The sequence below is a fragment of the Panicum virgatum genome, chromosome 1K (genome assembly GCF_016808335.1).
Source record: "Panicum virgatum strain AP13 chromosome 1K, P.virgatum_v5, whole genome shotgun sequence".
In the NCBI taxonomy this organism is placed as follows: Eukaryota; Viridiplantae; Streptophyta; class Magnoliopsida; order Poales; family Poaceae; genus Panicum; species Panicum virgatum.
Genome location: NC_053136.1, coordinates 9,517,992 through 9,541,578, shown reverse-complemented (window position 1 = coordinate 9,541,578; position 23,587 = coordinate 9,517,992). Strand labels below are relative to the sequence as shown.

At 47.6% G+C, this 23,587-nt stretch overlaps 2 non-coding genes across 2 annotated transcripts; both read right to left on the bottom strand.

Moving 5' to 3' along the window:
- Nucleotides 1–3,764: 3,764 nt before the first annotated feature.
- Nucleotides 3,765–3,835, bottom strand: TRNAG-GCC. The gene has a single exon. It is a non-coding gene; the product is annotated as a tRNA-Gly (tRNA).
- An 11,694-nt stretch (nucleotides 3,836–15,529) lies between these two features.
- TRNAG-GCC lies at nucleotides 15,530–15,600 on the bottom strand. Its single transcript has one exon. It is a non-coding gene; the product is annotated as a tRNA-Gly (tRNA).
- Between the last annotated feature and the right edge of the window lie 7,987 nt (nucleotides 15,601–23,587).

Genomic DNA, 23,587 nt, shown 5'->3' with positions numbered 1-23,587 from the left:
CGGCCATGGCCTCCGCTCCGCTGGAGCTCGGGCTGCAGCCCTTGCGATGTCTGGAACTCTGGATCAGCTCTGTCATGGCGCCCGACGTCTGCCCTTGCTCGTTGCGATCTAGAAGATCAGAAACAAACCGTCCGTCAGGGCTCCCGACGAAGTGGCGTGATGGCCTGATGGAGAAGAACCCGAGCCAAGCCTGGGAACCGAGCTGTGCGAGCCGCACGACGCAAAGGGAGCGGCCCTGCGCTAGCGCAAGCCGAGCCAGCGTTCGATAGATGAGGCAGCGAGCGTGCGATTGGAGCGTCGGATGAATTTGTTTGCCACGCGTGCAGCATCGGGAGAGGGTCCTCACGGGAGCGCTCGTGCGGTCCGTCCGCACGGAATTTTTTTCCGTAGGATTAGCCTCGAATCCTCTACGGATGTGGCCGCGGCACGGCATCGCCAAGAACTTGGCCAATTTCTATAGATATCTGCGTGCGACCTGGGCACCAATCTAATCGAACTAGTGTTTGGTCTGATCACCAACAAACCAACAGGGAATAAAATCGATCCACCTTCCACCACCATGTCCGCATCGGAACCGGACGCGGCGCCGGCGCCGCCGCGACCGTCCAGGAGGCCTCGGCACGGCCACGAGGCGGTGCCGTCGCTGCCCGACGAAGTGATCGTCGAACACATCCTGACGCGCGTCCCGGCCGCCGCCACCGTCCGCTTCCGGGCGGTCTGCCGGCGCTGGCGCGCCGCGCTCACCTCCGATCATTTCGTCCAGGCGTACCAAGCCGTCAGGCGAGCCGCCGCCCTGCTGCAGCCGCCGGAGATCTTCTTCTTCGCGCCCGGCGCCGCAGCAGGCTCCACTTCCTTCTACTCGTCGAGGCTTACACAGGAGGACGCCTCGTCGCCGGCCCGCGAGCTCGTGACCGTGGGCGACCTGCGCGCCAGCGACCTCGTCCTGTCCGGCACCAAGCCCTGCCGCGGGCTCACCCTCCTCTACCAGCCCGGCGAGTGCGCGTACCACGTCTGCAACCTCTCCACCGGCGAGCACGTCTCCCTGCCCCCGTGCGCGTTGGCCATGAGCGTGCAGGTTTACGGCCCCTGCGTGCTCTCGAGCACTGGCCTCGGCTTCCACCCGGCGGCCGGCGAGCACATCGTGGTGAGGCTCTTCGAGGACTGGGGGAAGCAGCAGCGCTGCGAGGTGTACGGCCTGAGGTCCGGCGGGTGGCGCCCCCTCGCCGGGCTGGCGCCGCCGCACGCGGCCAAGGGCCTCGACGGCCGGCCCCCGGTGTTCGTGGACGGGCACTTCTACTGGCACATCTACACGACCACCAACTTCTCCGGCAGTGAAGAGCAGCTCTACAGGACGCCGGAGCCCATCCTGTCGCTCTCCGTCGACACGGAGCGGTTCGGGTGGGTGCGCCCCCCGGCGGAACGGGCGCGCCACGTCTTCCACCTCGCGGAGCTCGACGGCCAGCTGTGCGCGGCGGTGGACACCCGTCTCGTCGACGGACGGTACGAGCTCTGGGTGCGGCCGGCCGGCCCAACGGCGGCGCCGTCATGGTCGCTGTGCTGCCGCATCAGCCTGGCGAGCCTGCCCCGGCCGATGCGAGAGGCGCTCAGCCGTGGCTTCCGTGTGCTCCCGCTCGCCTGCTCGTGGGCAGGAAAGATCCTCCTCGCCACGAGCTGCCACGAGGTGTACGCCTACGATCCGGAGAGGAACAGCGTGGACAGGGTGTTCTCCGTGCGGGAGTACATGGACGCCCCAAGAGAGCCGGAGCTGCTCCTCAACATCGCCATGCACGAGGAAACGGTCACCGGCGTCCCCTGCCGCATTCTCGCCGGCGACGACGTGGGCAATCTGAAGATGAAGCTCGGCCGCACCACTGTTGCCCGGCAGGGAGGAGGACCTTCAGACTGGCGAACACGCGATCTAACTGTTACTGGGCAGCAACAGGTCCAGCGGATGCTAAGCTTCGCAGTGGCCGTATTCCATGACATCGTTAACAATCATAACTAACTAGCAAGATAGTCCGCGCAAATACCGCGGGTATCTTGTGTTTCCATCATACTCACATTTGGTATCTTTTCTTTTAACCTGAAAAATGAATTTATTAAAATAACTTTGTTGTTGTTTTGAGATCAAACAATGTAATTTAATCCCAAATTATGTATATAGTATTTTTCAGTTGTATTTGATCTGGACTCCTTATGTTACTCTAGACCGTTAAATTTTCATAAAATCCTACGGTGTATATTCTTTATTTTATTGATGTGATAATTCCTTAGCTCCCTCGTGGTTCGCACTATTGTATTAAAATGATAATGATAATAGATAAGATTAATTATTAATGTTCTTCTATTCTATTGATGTACTTGGAGACTGATGTTGGTTAAAAATCTTGCATCAAATTTCCCACCCGATTCATTAATTCATTCAATCATTGGCCCATAACTATGAGATGTTAGCAATGGTTTACAGTTTCAGTTCTGGGAGCTTACATTGCCAAAAGAAAAAAAAATCAACTCCAAAACAGACCCTTAAACTCTGTTTTGTGTGCCCTGACCAGAGGCAAGTGTGTGCGCTCTGCAGGTAAAACTGGAAATTTACACTACTACCAGGCTACTACTAGTACACATTCTTAAGCCTGCAGATACTGCAGTAGAGATCATGCAATCAGCGCCGTACGTAGCTGAACATAGAGCAGTATATCCTACAATAAACCAACCAACGAACGAAGCTTATACGGTCGCAAGCTCAGATCGGATGGGCTAACTGCATCCGGAGAACCAAACACCCGGACGAACAGCCGGAGCTCGAGATCGCGGGAGGGCAACGCTAATCTAACCTCGATGAGCCTAGTCCACCTCTCACCCTCCATGTAGAAGATGTGCAGGCGGAAGCTGACCGCGTCGGACTGGCCGTAGAAGGCCTCCTCGGCGTTGTAGTAGGCGACGACGACGATGATCGCCTCTCTCGGCGACGTGGAACATGTGCCAAAGCGGGTAGCGCAGAAGGACAAGCGAGCGCAGCGGCCGCGGTTCGAACGGGGGCCGGAAGGGACGGGGCGGTGTCGCTTCTGATGCCGGAGTTGCACAGGGCATGGAGAGCCACTCTCCAGGACGCAACGCAATGCTGGAACACCGTCGCACGTGCCTCCGTCAACGGTGCACCTTGCTAGCCGGACGTTGTGCTCTTGTGCTTGTGGCCTAGCAGACTAGCTGACGTGGCATTTGTGCGCGGAGCGCGGTGGTGAACACCCGCCTCGTCGTCGAACGGTACGAGCTCTGGGTGGGTGCGGACGGCGGGCTTGACGACGGCGCCATCGTGGCCGCCACGCCGCCGCATTATAGCTTGGCGAGCCTGCCCTGGCCGATCGGCTCGCGGGGAGGAAAGATCCTCCTCGCCACCAACGGCCGAGAGGTGTACGCCTGCGACCGGGCCGGGGAGCAACGCCGCGGACAGGGTGCTCTAGTGTGAATGTGTGATGGAAATTCGTTGTGTCGCGACATCGTGTGCGCACCTGTTGTGGACTCTCCACTTTCAAGTTCCAACCTCCAGGTCATAAAAACATTAGTACTAATAGATTCAGATTTCACACACACACACAGAGACACACACACACACACACACACAGAGAGAGAGAGAGAGAGAGAGAGGAGAGAGAGAGGAGAGGAGAGAGAGAGAGAGAGAGAGAGAGAGATCACCACTCACCCGGGAGTCGAACAGCACTTCCATTCAAAGTAAAAAGAAACTTAGCAGAGCAAAAAAAAAAACATGCACCAGCCGGGAAACGAACCCGGGTCTGTACCGTGGCAGGGTACTATTCTACCACTAGACCACTGGTGCTAAGACAAGTGTCACTTTAATTGCGTAAATGATTTTACTAAACTTCACTAATTCGCCCCTGCTTCGTTGCAGACAAACTCATCTTACCTGATTTATTTTGATAACAGGAAAGATAAGAATTCGGAAAGAAACATATGAAATTCTTGAGGAATCTAGTTTTCCCGCAGTTATCGGGGCTGGCTGAATCTCTGGGTTGCAGTTTCGATCACCTCATTGCGCTGTCAATGATCAAACGTAGCCTTCGCGCGGAAATAATACAGAGGTCGTCCGCATGCCCTTCTCGCCTGGCAAGCGTGCTACCGCCGAGCTTCACCTCCAGCTGCGGCCCCGCGCCGCCTGCGCCGCCGGCCCGGACGCCGGCGACGCTCTCCTCGTGCAGGGCGACGTTGATCAGCAACCGTGCCGGTCGCGGCAAGCCCGCCACGAACTCCTCCGCGGAGAACACCCTGTGCGCGGTGCTGTTCCCGGGGTCGTAGGCGTACACCTCGTGGCAGCCGGTGGCGAGCAGGATCTTTCCGCCGACCGAGGAGGGCAGCGGGAGCATGCGGTCCCCACGGAGCAGGCCGGTCCTGATCGCCCTGGGCAGCCTGCGCAGGTTGACGCGGCAGCGCAGCGACCACGACGGCGGCGAGCCGCCGGAGCCGGACCTGGAGCCGGCCGTCCGAGTCCAGAGCTCGGGCTCGTGGAGCACGCCGAGGCTGGGGTCCAGCTCCACCACCGCGCACAGGGACCCGTCGAGCTCGGCGAGGCCGCGGACGGAGCGCACCGGCCGTCGTCCCGGCGGAGCGACCCACCGGAACTGCTCCGTGCCCACGGCGAGCGACAGGATGGATGGTGCCGGCTCGATGTGCCAGTAGAAACACCCGTCCACGAACACCGGAGGCCGGCCGTCCAGGCACCTTCTGACAGCGTGAGCCGGCGCCGGCGGCACCTGTCCGGCGCAGGGGCGCCACCCGCCGGACCTCAGGCCGTAGACCTCGCCGCGCAGGTCCTGATAGAAGCCGACGTAGAGCCTGACCACCTTGTGCTCGCGCGCCGCCGGGTCGAAGCCGAGCCCGGCGCTCCAGGGCCAGCTGCGGAGAACCGCCGGCCGTGTGGAGGGGCCCGGCAGCGAGACGTGCTCGCCGGTGGTGAGGTTGCAGACGTGGTACGCGGACGCTTGCCAGTGCCAGCAGGAGGAGAGGAGGGTGAGCCCGCGGCACGGCCTGGTGCTCATCTGGATGAGATCCGCGGCGCGCAGCGTCACGAGCTCGCGGGCCGTCACGCCGCCCGAGGGCTTGTCGTTCTTCCTGGCAGTTAGATCCAGCTTGCAGGCGTAGAAGGCGGTGGAGACGGAGAGTGCGGACGCGGCGGCGGCCGGCGGCGCGCAGAAGACGATCTCCGGTGCGCGTGCGGCGGCGACAGCGGCGGCTCTGGCCGCGCGGTGCGCCTCGGCGAAGTGGTCCGAGGTGAGCGCGTCGCGCCACGCGCGGCAGACCGCCCGGAAGCGGACGGCGGCGGCGGCCGGGACCCGCGTCAGGATGTGCTCGACGACCACGTCCTCGGGCAGGTGCGGTGCCGGCGGCTGGCCGTCCGGTGGCCCGGCGGATGGCGCCCCTACCGCCGGCGGCTGCGGCGGCGCCTGGGACTCTGCTGACATGATCGCAGATCGCGTCGGTTTGCGACAAAGATTGGAGGTCAAAAGTCGAAGGTCTTGAGGGGCTGATCTAGACGAGTCCGGCACTATATATTGCCACGTGTGTATGTTTCAAAGTGTACATGTATAATTGTATATATGGGTAAAAGTTGTAGAGTCCTGAAGGGAGTTAGTTTGGAGCTGAGGAATTCTGGAGCAGGCCGTGACGGGCCAACGGCTGCAATGTGATGGCAGTTGGTCATGGGCCCGACGAACCGGATAGCCGGTCGCGGCACTCACGGACAAGAGGACTTTTTTCTTTTTTATATTTAAAAAAAATCAAAATTTCAAAAATATATGTACGTTTTGAAACTTTTCAAAAATACCCTCCGGTCGCTCTATGGGGGGCGATAGGACCTAGATGTAATTTTTTTTTCAAATTTGCAACGAGGTCCATGGCCGAAAAAAAATGAAACAGGGGCATGTCGCCCCCCCAACGGGCGACAGGGGCCTGTCACCCACCCCGGGGGCGACAGGGTCCCTCCCCCTATATAAGCCCTGGCCGCCGTTCCCTTTTCATTTGAGCCTAAAAATTCAGGAAAAAAGAGATGGGTTAGGAGAAGAAAAGCGGCGAAGCTCTGCCGAATTCCGCACTTGTGATATGCAGGTAACTTCTGTATGAATCCGTTGATATTGTATAATAATTTAATTTAATTAGTGGATTAGCTGAATTAGATTTGGTGCTTTAGAACACTCGTTTAGTATTACAATTTGAGTACTATTACATACTTGTTTTTAAATTAATTATGCATTAGAATAGAATTATGACAATACCTTATTGATATTGCAGCATAAGACAATAGGATTATGACAGTACCTATATTTTCACGCATCGATTTGGTATACGATATGTGCATTATTTAAATTATTTTTCGTCATTTGGCGCACCACACTATAGCGCCAATGTCTTCGTCTGGATCAACCTATATTCCGTGGAGCAAGTGTGTAGCCACCGTACCTGAAGGAATTGATGTGACAATGTGCTTCTGCGGTTCGTTATGCAAGTTCATGCAATCTGAGGTTTTAGAAGATGACTACGACATGAGGTTCTTTATGTGTGAGAACTACGAATATGATCCACCTAAGCGATACGGCAAAGACCGGGCCAAGGTAGCAGGACAACATACGTTATTTTTCTTTGTGACCTAACATTGAGTTATGATTCTAACTTTTGTTGGACAAAGTCTCCTCCGCCTCTTTGTGATTTTATGCAGTGGTTCGACACCGTGCAGTCGCAGCAGACAAAGGACTTTGTGGAACAACAAGCAAGGTGGGCTGCAGAACGTTGGCGCCGAATGAAGCACGAGGAACAGCAAGAGGAGAAGCGCAAGAAAGAGCAAGAAGAGATCCGAAAGAGGATGGAGGAGGTGGATCGTAAGGCGGCGGCCGAACGTGAAGCTGACAGAGAGAGAAAGTGAGAGAGGGCACGCCGTGCGAAGGAAGCCGGGCCCGAAGCAATTAGGAAGGGCAAATATCCTCGGTGCACTCAGTAGAGTAGTACCATGTAATCCCGGCATTTTACATTCCATAAGGCATGGTAGGTTTAGATGCAACAAGAAATTACCTTGTCGCGTGCACATGCCACTGCAATTAGTTGTTTATATTTTCAGTTTAGAGCTTGACTCTGTTTGTTGTAACTTGTACCATTAATTTGCAGTTGTAGCCGGGAATCTATGAAATGTTTGAACTTGTCCTTAATATTTTCGGAGCTTTTTATGTCACTAGAATACTAAAAAGCACACATTTAATTAATATAACGATAAGAAATAAGAACTAAGAAATGCATTACATAATGTGAACCATCAAATTTTACATCATAATATAACGATAATGAAACACACATCACACATGCAGTGGCATGGCAGAACCCGTTGCAAACTACGGTAAACAGATTCTGGACTAACCTAACATGCCTTAGATAATTTAAAAAAAATACAACAAACACAACGATGCAGCATGTCACTAGCACTAGGATAGTCCTAGTAGCCGTACTCCCACGTGGCAAACTGCGTTGAGCCTTCTCCGCAGTATCCACCCATTGCACGTGGTGCAGGCGGTGGTGCCGGAGGCGCAGGGCCCTTCTTCTTGTGACAAGGGCAGTTGCAGTAAGGAATAGTGCATGGTTCATCATGTGAACCGACAGCATTGCTGGTATCATCATCTTCGTCGTCTTTGTTACCCTCGCTCACTTCCTCATAATGGTTCACCTTGCATTTCAGATCAAAGATCTTTATCTGGAGGTACTCGATGAACTCCTGAACAGAATCAATTGGTGCAGGATCGACTCACCTAGTAAAACCACAGTTTTCTGGAGCATCGGAAGACTGCAAAACAAATTTCATTTAAGGTGTCTAATTGAAGATAAAGAAACGAAACAACCGAGTATTACCCATGCGTGTGGACATTTAAAGAAACACCGACCGCCATCCATCCCGTTGGTGCACATCTGCACTAAGCAGTCCTCACCATGTCTGCATTTTGGCCACGATTCTCTACGGTTATCGTATTCTCGAAGAGGAGTTTCATTGGTAAATTCACTCTTGTGCTGTGGCGGAAACTCAAACACTGGTTCCGGAAAGGAATCAGGTCCAAGAGGCCCCTCCCATATTATGGGGTCTCCCTTTCTTCCCCCTTTTCCTTTCCCAAAACCATAGTAATTCTTCCTGCTAGACTCACCTCCAGACATTGGGTATGCAATGAGCTTTGGTGTTTGAGTGCTGCTGGGAGTTCACAAACTTTGGAGTATTTATAGGCGCACAAAGGTCTGATACCCGGAGTGTAGAGTGTAAATGCACCTAAAAAGTCTACATGACAATACAGTGAAGATGCTAGCTGACCTAACACTGAAAAGGCTAGATTCGATTCTCGAAATGACTACTCGATGCATCTATGTGCATGCAGACTCACAGCACTGCATTGCTGCCGCTCGGTCGATTGCGACTAGATGCCGCCTTCCCCACTACACACCACAGACCTTCGCTGTAGAATGACAGGTCCGTCGTCCTCGCCAGAGAGACTGCTTTGAAGGTGAGATGATGTGGTTGCCGTGTTGTCACATCTTTTTGAAATGGTGGAAGGGCACTACTATTGGGTTGTCGTCTTTTGTCACGTATGTCTGGGCAAAGAATGCGACATTTGGGAAACCCGTGATTGCCGTGCTGAGCAGTGGCAACCTGTGATCTCGTACTCGCAGCTAGGTACACTATGGTTCCTATTTTGAGCTATTCGAGCGTGTCACGAAGTTTACACTGTATGCGGTAGTCGTCATCATTGTCGGCGGGATCTCGGCCGCTAACTCCTACCGCACCTAACTTGTCCTTCATTAAATCACGGAAAAAATTCGCAAGAACTTCTCTTATTTCACGAGCATTATGGAACCCACAAACATAACAAGTTCACATCAATAGTATCTATAGAAACAAATGACAAGTAAACTAGCACAATCATAAACATCAGATACAAATAAGCGGTCCATAGCTATCTCATTACAAATAAACATCAGAGATACAAACATCAGATATATCTAACCACCCATAGGGCGTCGGACCCTCTTAGCCCTCTGTTGGGCACGGACATGGCCCTCGGAGTAGGTGAGAACATCGGGAGACCTCACCTGTCGCTCAGGACGCGAAAGGGGCTGCGATGTCTGCTGCTGAGAGATCCCAAATGGTGCTCCTCCTAGCTGTGAATACCCCAAGACATCGGGGTCACCTTGCGCGGCAGGCTCGTCTGGAGTCAAGCTGTCGAGATCGTCTAAGGTGAAGCCCTCGTTATCTGGTCGAAAGGAGGAAGAAGAAGGTCCGGCGCCCGCATCGGGGATTCTACGCATAAAATGGGGATGTTAGCGTACGCTCGTGTCTTTCATCATGACATGTAGAAACCGAAATACGAAACATAAACTAACCTGTGTAGGCCGGTATCTGTGGCCCCGGTACCATCCCTTGATACGGTCCGCCAACTGGTGCTGTCCCTCTAAACATTCCAGTATGGCCGAACGCAGTAGCTGAATCGTATCCTGTTTGTAATATTAGTAAATATGTAGGAACACTTGATCTAATTTTAAAGAGATATCTACGTTACCTGCACTTGGGAAGAACTGCGACGTCGGTCCATGCACGGTCGACGGACACGGGAACGACGACGAGGCCTCGGACGACCCGTGGCTGTCTTCATACTACACACGGCTTCCCAAGTTGTGCACTACCTAACGCAACTGGTCACGCTGCCTCGACCATGCCTCTGTCTGCTCAAACTGGGTCATTGGGGATCCGGCACGTACCCTCGTCAGGTAAGTCGAGCAGTCCGTCTCCATCATGTTGCAAAGGCGAAACTGCATCCATTCAGTAAAGGAACAGTTAGAAACACATGAATTATCTTATGAATATTAATATACATATGCAAATATGATCAAGATACTCACTGCGCCAGCTAGCGCCTCCACGTGGTGCCGGGCATAGCCATCCCGAGGCCTCGCCTGGTGTGGCTACGGGTGAGTGTCAACACAAACCAGCCGAGCCCGAGTCCAGGGTAAGTACCAGGTGAGGTAAGCCCTAAAGAAGCTGTTTGTGTGTGGTCCTGTTGGATGGACCAAGTTCTCGTCTGCCTATTCCCATTGGTCCACCCACGGCTGCATCTTGGTGAGCCAATCATCAGAGCACGGCAAGCCACTCCTTGACAACCTACAAAAGTGGACCACGAAGAATCGTTAGATTTGACACGAATGTATCAGACAAGTTCATTCATAATTACCTGTGGTCCTGGCGACTGACACGCTCCAACGCGGTGGGCACCGGAAACTCCTGGCGCTGCCCAAACTGTCTCCTGACTCTCCAGGGGCAATATGCCTCAACCGCGATGTCATAAACCAGGATGGCTGTAGTAAGCACAGGCTCACATTCGCGGAGCAGTGCGAAGACAGGCCTGCTGGTGCACGGGTAGCCACAACCTCTGGGGTGTAAGGCTCCCAGACAACGTCCTCGGGCGTCAGCATGTCGAGCTCCGAAACAAACTCAGGATATGCGCGTCTAACCTGCGCATGCGCCCAGGACCTCTGCATTCCGAATAAGTAAAATTAAAAGTGCGCTAATGCATCATGTAACAATGAATAACAAAATTAGATTTGTTACGAACGTACCTGACACCAGATCCATATAGTTCCCATAGTGGGCCTCTCGTCCTCCTCGTCGCCGTACATGGCCCCGTGGTAAGGCTCGTGGCTGACCATGGGCCGACCAACGGCTAGCCTCTCGTACGACCAAAGCTGTAGCAGTAGTGGGCACCCTGCCAGGATAGCGTTCCCATGTGTCTTCATGCAGCCGTCGCAGAGTCCACGGTAAGTGGCTGCAAGTACCGCCTCACCCCAGCTGTAGGACGGTACGTGCTCGTCCCCATCCGCAATCTCCCGTGCATACGGAAGGAGAATCCTATCGACCGAGTTGCCATGAGTGTTGTTGAACATGATGTAACCAAACAACCAAAGTAGGTACGCCTCCAGCGATCTGGTCACACTGTACTCGTCGGCATCCGCAGCCAACAGGGCAGGCTGCATAAACAATTAAGATTAATGGTTTCAACTGACAATGGAACATGTGAATTGTAATAATTAAATTTAAATATGCAATGAATACGTACTGTAAACTGTAGGAACCAGGTCTTCGAAGGACCTGCTGCTCGCGGGTGCGGGTTGATCGGACCTGCTTCTTCCACGCGATCAACCAGGGCAAAACGGGCCTCCAGGTCATCCTTCCACGAGGCCGCCACCACACGCGGACCTACAGCCTCCCCGACGATAGGGAGGCCGAGGAGGTAGGCCACGTCCTGCAGCGTAGGAGTCATCTCCCCACACGGGAGGTGGAACGTGTGTGTCTCCGGCCTCCATCTGTCAACGAGCGCCGTCAGCCGGGATTGGTCGAGCTGAATAGGCCCACCCTCGACAAGACGGCTCAGAGTCAGTAGACCGGCCTCACGTAACCTGCAATAAACAAAATTGTCGAAACAAAGGAATACCGACAAATATATAAGTGATAAACAATAATATTTCATTACATACCTGTCACACAAATCGTGGTGTATAGAGATCGCCTCCTCGGGTGGACGAGGACGTAGCACCTTTAGGGCTCGATGCTCAACTGCTGCAAAGTAAGACCTGTGGCTCGAGTCGATAACTGGGTCTAGCAAGGAGTCCATCTCCATACCTGCATTCAAAAATATATGAGAACACATAGGTACATATATGTTTCATACAAACTGGACGCGTAATATTTATACATTACAGATAGGTTCGATACAAACTCCACGCACGATTACTATATATTACAGATAGGTTCGATACAAACTCCACGCACAATATTTATACATTACAGATATGTTCCATACAAACTGGACGCACGATTACTACATATTACAAATATGTTCGATACAATTGTGGATCATGACACCGAATGCCTTCCACGAGCAATTCTCACCGATGGTCGTCTGAACGTAGGAGGTGCTCCATCTCTGGGATTTCCAGAAGGACCCACGTCAGCAGCATCGTGAAGTACATTCTGAGGACACTTCTTGTAGTTGTGACCCAATGCTCCACATTGGCTACAACGCTTTTGTGCCTTGCTTGCTTCGGACTCGTCCATACCATTCCGAAATACGACGTGTCTGACGGCGGCCTTTGCCTTTCTTAGTGGCTGGATCAGGAATCAACATCTTATTCTCATTATCCTGAATGAAAGGCCCCACTATTTCAATCCCGTATATCTCATGTCCCCAGGTGGATACAGCTGCTTCCTTACTGAAGTAAGGTGAAACAAATGCTCCTGGCTGCAACCCAGACTCTGCACATACCGCAATGAGATGCGAGCATGGCAAATGCAATAACTTAGGCTTCATGCAGGAGTAGAAGACTTTGCCATCTACTATAATCAAACTCTCCTGTACCACCCTATCTCTACGGATACCACGACCAGTTCTATCATTGCATAGAACCTCAAATCTATGCTCCAATGTACCTGTCGATATGACGCGGTGCAGTTTGGCCTTTTCAATCTTCTCTTGCATATATTGTGTCACTCTTGTGCAAAACTGAATTTGGGAGTTACTAATGTTTATGCTTGCAGCCATGTAACGCTCTCTGAAATGCTTCATGCACCCATACATGATGAACTCAACAATTCCCACAAGAGAAAAGGCACGACAAGAACGCATAACCATATTGAAACACTCTGCATAATTCGTTGTCTGAATACCATAATGTATTCCGTTGGTATCATAAAGGAAGGACCATTTCTCCTTAGGTGCACCTCGAATCCAGTGTGAAAATGGCTTCTCAATTGAATCCCTAGCCTCTGCAGCCTGACTCGTGCCTGCTCCTGATGCCCTTACCTTCACTAGCTCTGCAGTCAACTGATCAAGCATCTGCCATAATGTATTGAATTTTCTCTGTTGATTTTGGGTGCACAACCTCTTAAACATGTTCTTAAGATCCTTGTTCTTGAAGTGATCATAGAAATTTGCACCCATATGCCTAATGCACCACCTGTTTTGGACATCGGGCCACAATGGAGGCGTTGTCGCAGTTCCACGTTGCAATTTCAGTATTGATTGCAGCAGACCTGCAAGCCTATCACTAATAAGGCACACATCTGGACGTGCAGCAACAACATGAACCTTCACTCGTTCAAGGAACCAATACCAACTGTCTAAGTTCTTATTCTCAACAAATGCAAATGCGAGTGGAACTATTTGGTTGTTGCAATCTACCCCGATTGTGGTGAGTATCTGACCTTTATACCTTCCAGTCAGAAATGTGCCATCAATGCAGATCACCGGAAGACAACACTGAAATGCTCTAACACAAACACCTATGCAAAAGAAGGCTCGTTGCATAATTCTTTGCCCCTAGTCACGGCTGGTACGAGGTATGTGTTATAAAAACTTCTAGGATTTCTAGCAGCAACTTGGGATAACATACGAGGTAGGTTATCATATGATGCCTCGTATGTGCCGAACCGCATCTCGAACACCCTTTGTTTAGCCCTCCATGCCTTCAAATAACTAATGGTGTACTGATAAGTCTGCTCAATGTGTCGAACAATTATTTTTGACTCATAATTTAGGTTGTCCATAATCAATCCATATATTTGCTTTGCAACAAAGTCGCATGATATATTGCGATGCGAGGGAAGAACTTCTGACAGCAAACAAGTGTGCTCTGTCACAATGGAATATTTCCAGTTCGACTTCCATTTTCCCTTGAATGCATGTACTCGCCATGAACATCCATCATTCACACACTTCACCTCATATTCTTTTACGGCTTCAATATTTGGATATGTTGCACCTTGCACTACCTCATTTCCTCTGGACTCCCACTCCTGATTTAGTACGTCTTCTGCGACATGACTGCCAAAACCATGCTCCTTCCACTCTTTTGGCAATGAGTACTGTTCGTCATCAGATGAGCCCTCATATTCTTCCATCTCTATTGCGGTTTGGTCTTCTGCCTCCATCTCGTCCACAATGCTATGTATCCTCTCTCCCTCATCAGCAAGGCCCTGTGCTCCCATGTTTTGGTTCTCTATCTCTTCTGACTCATCTTGCTCAACATAATTGGTCTCTCTTCGAATACTCGGAGTTGCTTGATCTGCACCATGTTGGATTTCATTTTGTGTCTTCTCCCGGATTTGAACAAGAATGGCCAGAGGCCACCCACGCTCTAGAGCTACTTGCATGTACTTCTGCCAGTCATCAGTGTTGTGTATGATCATCAATTCCCATAAATCACTTTCTACCTCCCAATTAACAAGAGTCTGGACGGTCATCACATGTGTCAACGGATCAACACGGAACCCACGCTGCAGCCACTTACATATGGAACCAAAACTCCTTTCCAGAGGTTTATCTATGGCGCTTGATGTGCACTTAAAGGCAGAAAGATCTACTCCATTTGGCCCATACAAAACATTGAAGTCGCCATAAAATACTTGAAACTGCATCTTACTCGACATATCTGTATATCACAGAATAATTATCCAGTTATACTCTTTACTTCACTACCTTATTCAATAATCCGTAAAAACTAAGTATGGAATTCAACTACAACGTATAAGTATTCATAACTACGTGATGACACTCAAATTCTATACTGCATATGCCAAATTCTATTCTAAATCGTAATTAATTTATAAACACGTCTCTAATAGTACTGCAATTGTAATAATAAATGTGTAGTACTAATTTTCTAAACTAAATTACTACTATGTAACTAAAGTATCATTAAATTCCTACATAAATAGTTCTACTATAGCACTAATTAAATTAAATTACTCTACAATACCAATGGAAAAATACATAAACTAAATGTACTAACCTGCAGATCACAAGTGCGGAATCCGGCAGGGCTTCGCCGCTTTCCTTCTCCTCACCCCTCTCTTTTTTTCTAAATTTTTGGTAGAATTTTCGGACTCAAATAAGGAGGGAATGAGGGCCAAATGCTTATATAAGGGGGCGTGCCCCGGTCGCCCGGGGGGGCGACAGGCCCCCCTATCGCCCCTGTGGGCGGGGGCCACCGGTCGCCCGGGGGAGGGGCGACATGCCCCTGTTTCATTTTTTTTTCGGGCATGAACCTCGTTGCAAATTTGAAAAAAAAAAATTACATATAGATCCTGTCGCCCCTTCATAGGACGACCGGGGGGTATTTTTGAAATTTTTCAAAATGGACATATATTTTTGAAATTTTGATTTTTTTAAATATAAAAAAGAAAAAAGTCCCGGACAAGACCAGTCAGTTTCAAGTTCGGTGTCCGTGTCTGCTGGTACTCGATTTGAGCTGCCCAAGCAACAAGATGAACATCTCTGGTATCTGGATCACCCCCCCCCCCCGTCCAGCAAAGTCTAGCAGATACCCTTCTACCTTCTAAAAAAGACAGTCCAGCTGATATATAAAGGGGAAAAAAGACACAGAGAATGTTGGGAACCATCCTGATATCGCACAGAACCAAAAAAAAAAGAACAAAAGAAAATAAATTTGCACCAGCCGGGAATCGAACCCGGGTCTGTACCGTGGCAGGGTACTATTCTACCACTAGACCACTGGTGCTTTGATTTCTTTTTTAAAAAACTTTATTTTATATTCATATAAGAAGAACTTCAACGCTGAAGAAAAGCGGTCAGATCGCCCCACCATTAGTTCATCATCGTGCGAAGAGCATATCCAGACCGCAGCATCCAAATGGCTTCTGCCAACAACGCAGCCTCATACGTTCATCCAAGGATTTGCGGACAATTTTTATTTTAAGAGAAAGATTTGAGAACAAGTTGCTTCTAATGTACAACCATGCTTAATTGTTCGAAAAAAATTACCCAGCAGCAAAAAATTGTCCAAATGCCCAGAACAATCCTTACACAGATCGATATATGATGTGTCCACCACAGTCCAGCTCCACCACCTAATATGGTACTATATATGATCTGTGTCTACATTCACTAAATTAATGATCAATTAGATTGTTCCTCTTCTTTGAGGGGAAGATTGTTCCTTTGTGTCTCGCTTTGTCGTGTGCAGGCTGTGCTTTTGCTGACAGAGGTCCCTGATAAAATCACCTGGAAATGGACAAGCAATGGACAGTTTTTCAATAAAATCAGCATACCGTGCACAATTTCTAGGCTCCTACAGCAGCCTTCAAAACGAGCTCATTTGGCAAGCTCCAACATAAAATAAGTGCAAAGTTTTCACTTGGATCCTCACCCAAAACAAAATTCTCACGGCAGATAACTTGGCGCGACGTGGCTGGCCCCATCAAAAGTCATTTGCGCTTTTGTAATGGGCCCTTGGAAACTTGGACAACACATTTATCTGCTTTGCCCTTTCACCAAGGCAGTTTGGACTCAAGTTGCCACCTGGGAGAACTTCATGATTGTCCAGAACAATACACCAGGTGACCATGCTGGTATCGCTGAGTGGTGGGAGACAACAGCTTTGAGGGTGCCGACCGATCGGAGGTGGGACTTCAACAGAATGGCCATTTATATCATGTGGAATTTGTGGAAAGAACGAAACCACCGTATCTTCGACAACATCCACTCAACGGCACGATAGGTAGCTGAAAGGACAAAAGAGTGCTTAGAACAGTTCGAGCGAGCACATTCCTTAATTCTGGTGTGAGTCCTTATGTTACTTTGCGTCCGTGCTTGTGTGTTGCACCTAGGACTCTTGTCCAAGCTGCACGGCAGGGGTGTTTGGACACTTTTCTCCTTTTTGTTCTTGTACTTTTAACTCTATTCCTCTTAATTCAAAGGCAGAGCTCCTACCCATTTGTTAAAAAAAAGATTGTTCCTTTATTTGGTCTCGGTTTTCCTCCTATATATATGTGTGTGTGAGCTGGCCTCTAGCTAGATCTAGGTCATGTTTGGAACATTAGTTCAGGGATAATTTTGAGGGTTAATGTTTTGCCTAGAATTGATAGGCTAAGAATTATCTTAAGGTGAGCTGTTTGGATCTATGGGCTAATGCCCAACTTCTCTCTCCTATTCCCATGCCTAAATGTGCGTGTAGACTCACCTTTTTTGTGGGGTCCACGTAAATTAGCCTATTATGGAGGGGCTAAGGATTTTGGGAGGAGTTAATTCACTTTAATCCAAAATTATCCTACTTGTTGTTTGGATGTATGAAGGATAATCTAGGGCTAAAAGGTGAGGAATAAAAATTATATAATGTATCCAAACAAGGCCATGGTCCTCAAGCCTTGTAGCACTCCACCACAGAGAGGAGCTTATATCATTTCCTCAGTGCCATCGAGAAACACACATTAGCTTTGCTTTTCCTCCTTCTCAGATGCTGCGCAAGGGAAGAGGCATTGCCTAATGGTGACAAATAAAGTGGACAAAAATGACAATTATATTTGGAAACTGATGTTGGTAATATATATCCTTTTTTTAAAAAAAACAATGCTGGACCTGCAAATTTTTCGAATAACACTGGGTTGGTCAGGCCCAACTGGCCCAAGCGGTGTTAGAGACCCTGACAGGTGGGCCGGACGAGTTGGAGGGCGTTCCCGGCGCCGAGTAGGAAAAAAGGGACCCGATGGCGCTACCAAAGCACAAACGCAGCGCAGCCTCGAGAAAGAGCGGGCGGTCATGGCGGCGGAGGCGGCGATGGAGACCGGGGAGATGCGGCTGGACGCGGAGAACAAGCTGGCCGGGAGCGGCGTTGAGACGGCGGCGGCGAAGACGAAGAAGAGAAGACTGTGAGGGTGAAGCAGGAGTGCATCGACGCGCTGCTTGCGCGCCGCCCGATCAAGCCCTTCCCCTTCATCCCCGAAGAGCGCATCCAGCTTCAAGATCCCAAGCAACAGGAGAAGACGCGAGCCCGCCAGGCCAGTATAGCTGCCCTCATCAAGAAGGCGCGCGACGAGCGAGGAGGAGGACATCCTCGAGCAGTACCGCGTCAAAGGGTACGTACGCCGAGATGGAGGTCGAGGACGTCGACGAGGAGGGCGGCGTGACCACGGAAAACTAGGCTGTGCAGAGATCGCTTTGAGAGGAAGAACCGGAGGACTAAAGCTTCACTAGTAGTCTATCAATCTACTAGTTGTTGGTCTGGGTGTCGTGCAATCTATCTATATATAATCACCAGTCTGTCTTGTAATCCATGAATCCATCTATTGAAAACAGTAGCTACTAGTAATGTTTAAGCTATCGTGATGCAAGTGATCTATCGACAACCTTAAATCATTATCATGGTGCTACGTGGATAAATCTCCGTCTTGATGTTGGTAATATCATTGTGTTTAGCATTTCAGCTGGAGCAGGGATGACTGATTCTAGCGAATCACTGCATTGCAATTCCATCTACAACATGGATCTCAAGAATGAACCTCATACCTAGCAACTGAACTTTTTAGTTCACAACTTTTCATTCGAATTCATTTAGGGTCCCAAAATTGCGTTTGAATTCATTCAAATTTTGTAAATGATCTTGGATGAAAAAACTTAGAATATCAAAGTTGTGGATCTCGAGAAATTATCAAACTTTGTAGTTCACAACCTTTTCATTTGAATTATTTAGGCTCCCAAAATTGAGTTTGAATTTCTCAAATTTTAAATTCAAATTTTACAAATGACCTCGGATGGAAAAACTCATAACATCAAAGTTGTAGATCTCGAAAAGTTATGAAACTTTGTAGTTCAAAACTTTTTGATTTGAAATAATTTAAGACCTCAAATAGTTATTTTAATACAGGCCAAGTATAGAATAACAAAACTAGTAACGTAATTTGACATAAAGATTAATGTGGTGTAGTGGTTAGAGGAGGGAATGCAAGCCAAGGTCCTGGGTTCAAATCTCACCGGCTGCAAAACGCGAGGAAAAAATATCTCATCTTGCAAGAAATGTTGAGGTAGACTGACGCTGGCTAGTGGGGGGTTCTCCCTGAATCAAAATATTTTTTCTTATTTTTAAAAATGGTTTTTTTGTTTTCCTGATATTTTTCTTTGCTGAGAGCCCCAAATAAATGGCTGCAAAGCTTTTGCCGAGTTTTTGCGGGCATTCGGCAAAGCATGGGAATCCGGTAGTAAGTAGTTTTGTTTCTTTTTTTTCCCCCTTTGAGGCGACTGCAAATTTTGTTTCACTGATAACGTACTTCGGTTATCAGGACTACAAAGATCTCACTGATATTTGCTAAGCAGTGCCAAACCTAGGCTTAACCTATGATGCTTCTTGTTTAGTGATCACCCCTTATCTGGGCTACACCCATTCAGCAGTGTCGCGCAGCATCGCCATTGACTCTCTTTCCTCCGATCCGCACATCAGTGATGGTGCTGTGTGCATGCGTTTCATGACAGACGTGAAGTGTTTGATTATTTTTATGCAGTTACTTCAGTTAGCACGGCATTATTACTGGATTTGCCCTTTCAGTACGCTCCTGCTCAACATATTTCTCACCGTTGTTCAGTATGCAAATGCAAGGAACTGCGGCCACCTGAGTTTCCTAGAGCTAAATTTCAGGACATGATGCATATACAAGAGAATGTTGTTTATTGGCTCATGCAGTACGTTTTTTAGCTGCTGCTTTTCATGCAAATTTGCTGTCTATGATGGGAAATTGTACATTGTACTGCATCTCAATCTTCAGAAATCGATCTCCCTGTTCTGTTTCCCTAGTATATTAACAGATGCTACAGTAATTCTGATTCTTTGTTGTCTTCTTTAGGTATAAATGTGTCAATTTTTCAATACATTGCATCAGTGTTCTTTGTGTAGCATAAATGGGTGGTTCTGTCATTGCAGTGGATAATGCAGCTTGAACCAAAGCAAATCCTGTGGAGAAACCAAAGGGTGCTCTGTTCAGAGGCAAGTTTCCTATTTCCATGAAAAAGCATCACTTTATTCTATTTCAGTATTTCTTATAGTGATATCTGTTTTTCTTATTTCAGTTAAATTTGCTGTAGTTGCCATACAGCATACATGCACCTTTGCATACCACATCCATCCCCAACTCAACGATCTCATAACTCCGAACTGCTGTTTGTGTGAGTAGCCATGTTCACTGAAATTCATCCGTTTGTTGCTAAAGTAATTTTAGTCAAAAGGGTTATGCAGATTCCAGAAGGTGCTTCCTGTTAGTTGGCTCCTAAGGTCATTGGACAACAGAGCAGTTTTGAGCACCAGAGTTTGAGCCTACATTTTTTCTACGCATATATATATCTAAATCTAATTATCTCCCTTTTTAATATGACCTGGTACCACAATGCAGTGTTTGCTTCCAGGTCAACTAAAGTACTTATGCAAACATCATCAGGATTCGATATCTATATTTTTTGAGATAAAATTTATTCCCTGGTTTCATAGGAAGCTTAGAACCACCTTTAATCAACAAGTAATGTGAGTAGGAGCCGAGAGCTTGATGATGAGATAGTGTAACAGCCCACCTTTTTAAGAGCATGGATTAACCCTAAGTGACTTGGGTTAAGAAAATAAAAAGAAGAATAGACAAGAGAAAGAGAGGAAAAGAATAAAGAAAAGTCAAACTAAGTCAAATTTGGTCAAACTTTACCCAAATTTGAAAAGTTCAAAAAAATTGGATGCCAAATTCTCTGAAGAATATCAAACAGTAAATTTACATAAAATACACTCAAATTTGAAGCTTAGAATTCAAATTCCATGAGAAAGAGTTTGAATTTGAGAGGTCACACAAATAGCTACTTAGCAATGTTCAACATATTACACATGTAAATCTTGTTGAACAAGTCAACATTTGATCAGCATAAAAATGCTATGAAAAGTATTTACTTTGCAGTGGATCCAAGATTGAAGAGTTTATAAGATAATATAGCTATATTTGAATGAAGTGCATAAAGATTGAAGGAAATCATGAATCAGCTCAACATTTAAAATATTTCAAAGTCTGGGTTATACAGTGGTGAAAGGGCAACTAGGAGTTCAAATTAAGTGAGGTTTCATTTTAAGTACCTGGACAAAATGTAGACCAATGCAAATCTAGATGTTAGGGCAGTAATGAGGTGCGGTTTTTTTATTATAAACATTTGGAAAGTTCCTCAGATTTCAACTCATTGTTGAAAGAAGTTGAAACATCAATATTCAGGGCCATATAAAATAATATTATATGTGTAAGAGTTGAATGACAAGTGCCCAATCATATACAGGGATGTTTGTGATTTGCAAATGTGTCATTTGTTTTTTTAGGAAAGAGTGGTCAAAGCACTTGATTAAATTCAAAGTCAGCTAATAGGAATAAGAACTGAGCTTCAGTTTAACGCGACCTGTTCAGAGCAATGTTTGGAGGGGTTGGAGTCAAATCAGCAAATGCGCCTGAAACAAAATTTGTAGATAAATATCATATGTACAACTTTGATTTTTTTTTGATATTTTGAAGTTCTATAAAATAAGTTGGAGAAAATGCACTGCAAGTTCAGGTTCAGAAACATTCAGCTTTAACTCAGTACAAATAGCAATCTTTAGAGCTCTTTTTGAACAAGTTGGAGCCCGATTTAAACAAAGTTCATATAACAAAAAATGCAGAGGGAAGTATTATACACAATTTTGATTTTGGACCATTTGGACGTTTACATCGGAATTGGAAGATCTAGGGGCTGCAATTTTTAAGTTTAGGGAAAAACAATATGAATCTTTGAATTTGACTGAAACCGATGAATGCAACAATATTCAGAGCAGTTTTTGAATGATTTCGAGACCAAACCAAAGAAAGTGCCTGTAATAAAAGTTGTAGAGGAATATCGGGGCTACAACTTTGCTTTTGAATGATTTCGATGTTTAGTACTCCCTCCATTCCAAATTATAGGTCGTTTGACTTTTTTGGCACCAAGTTTGACCATTCATCTTATTCATTTTTTTTGCAAACATAGTTAATTTTAGTTATTTTTGAAGAACTTGTATTATAAAGTCACATAAAAATAATATTTTGCATAAATTTTTGAATAAGACGAGTGGTTAAACTTGAGATAAAAAAGTCGAACAACCTATAATTTGGAACATAGGGAGTAGATAATTGAGCTCAAACTTGCTGGTTAAGAGCGCAATTGAGGCCATAAGAGATTCAGGACGCTTGAGCTTATCCTCTCAACATCACCGCCGTTGATCAATACCAGTAAAATTTGAAGTGAGCCACGAGTCGATTCCCGCCGGGGACATGAGCATATGAGCAAGCAGGAGCGGGCACATGTTGAGGCGGTTTTGATTCCAATAAATACTAGTTAAAATAGTAACCACCATAGTCAACCGTAGTTGTACCAACTACAATACCTTTGTACCATCAAACCCAGATAGTTAAACAAGGTTCCTATGGAATGTGCTCAGTTGAGCGAGAAGGTTGAGTCAGTCGTTGAGTGTAGAGCGGAAATAGAGTTCTAGCTCTGTCCTCACTTCCAAAAAGAAAGGCATATTTAATAGTGGATCAAGTTTTGAACGCACTGGTCACATGCTGATATATGGAACCAGTAAGTCAAGTAACTTGGTTGACCTACATTCTTGAACTCGGTCACTGACCCTACTCGAAGTGGAGAGGTGGCGGGGTCGTAACCTGAAACTCATATTGTGGTCAAGCCCGACGCGGGGGGGGGGGGGGGGGGGGGGGGCAATACAGTGGGGGTGCGAATCCAGGTTCGGGAAAGGCAGGTTCGTGGTCTAGTATCTTCCTCGCCAAAGGTTGCCACGTGCGATTTTCATGGAGCCCATATACGTGTGATCAGAAATCCCCTTTAGTTTGAGAAACTTCCTTTAGTTAGAGCTAACTTTGAATGGGCAAAATAGAGAATTTTCTCAAGGGCTAAAATGGTCTTTTTTTCATTTTGCTGCTAATACTGTTAGCTCTCAAACTAAAGGAAGGGCAAGAAAAGGGAGAGAATAAAATTAAGGGGTCATATATGGAAGTTTTGAAAAAAAAAGAGACCAAGGAAGGAATACCTAACTTTAACTGGGTCAAATAGGGAATTTTCTAAAATAAATAAGTCAGGTAGAAATAAAAATCTCGTCCCGACACTGTTCTGCTGGCTGCTTCTCCAGCACCAGCCAACCAACAATATTTTTCTCTCACACCAAACCAGCACCGGCCATCAGCCAACCAACAATATTTTTCTCTCACACCAAACCAACACCAGCCACCAGCCATCAGCCAACCAATAATATTTTTCTCTCACACCAAACCAGCACCAGCCACCAGCCAGCAGACAGCCAGCAGTAATTTTCTCTCACAACAAACCAGCCACCAGCTACAGCCAGCAGAACAGAGTCGTGACGAGATTTTTAGCTTGGATTTCTTGCTTTCTTTAGCCTGGATTTAATATGTTACTATATATGATATGTGTCCAGGTTCACTAAATTAATGATCAATAAATGGTTCCTTTACTTAGCACCGGTTTTGCTCCTATATATATCTCTGTGAGTCTCGTAGACCTAGTACGCAAGCCTCGCATCACTCTGTTAGCTTATATCATTTCGTCAGTGTCATGGAGAAGATCACAATAGCTTTGCTTTCCCTCCTGCTTATCGGGTGCTTTGCGGATGTTGCGCAATGTAAGCGAAGTCTTTTGTGTTTCAGTTGTTGTGTGGT